Below are 265 nucleotides of genomic sequence, written 5' to 3' on the forward strand. Positions count from 1 at the left end.
TTCCTAATTCTGTTTTTCTAACATGTTCCTGAGTATTAAAAATGTCCTCACCTTCTACATCTTTATTTGGTTTTGTGTCCTGTCTTTGTCCTGAGGTTTAAATGGGGACCATTCCCTGTAAGTCATTTACTACTATGTTGAGTACATCATTAGCACTCAATAAATTAAACTAATAATGTGACAACTCACGATCATAATTATTATTACTCCTGTAGGCAGTTCCAGCAGGGAATGAACATTATAAATCCTGTTCTGTTTCCTTTAA

The sequence above is a fragment of the Octodon degus genome, unplaced genomic scaffold, assembly GCF_000260255.1.
Source record: "Octodon degus isolate 3935 unplaced genomic scaffold, OctDeg1.0 scaffold00150, whole genome shotgun sequence".
NCBI lineage: Eukaryota > Metazoa > Chordata > Mammalia > Rodentia > Octodontidae > Octodon > Octodon degus.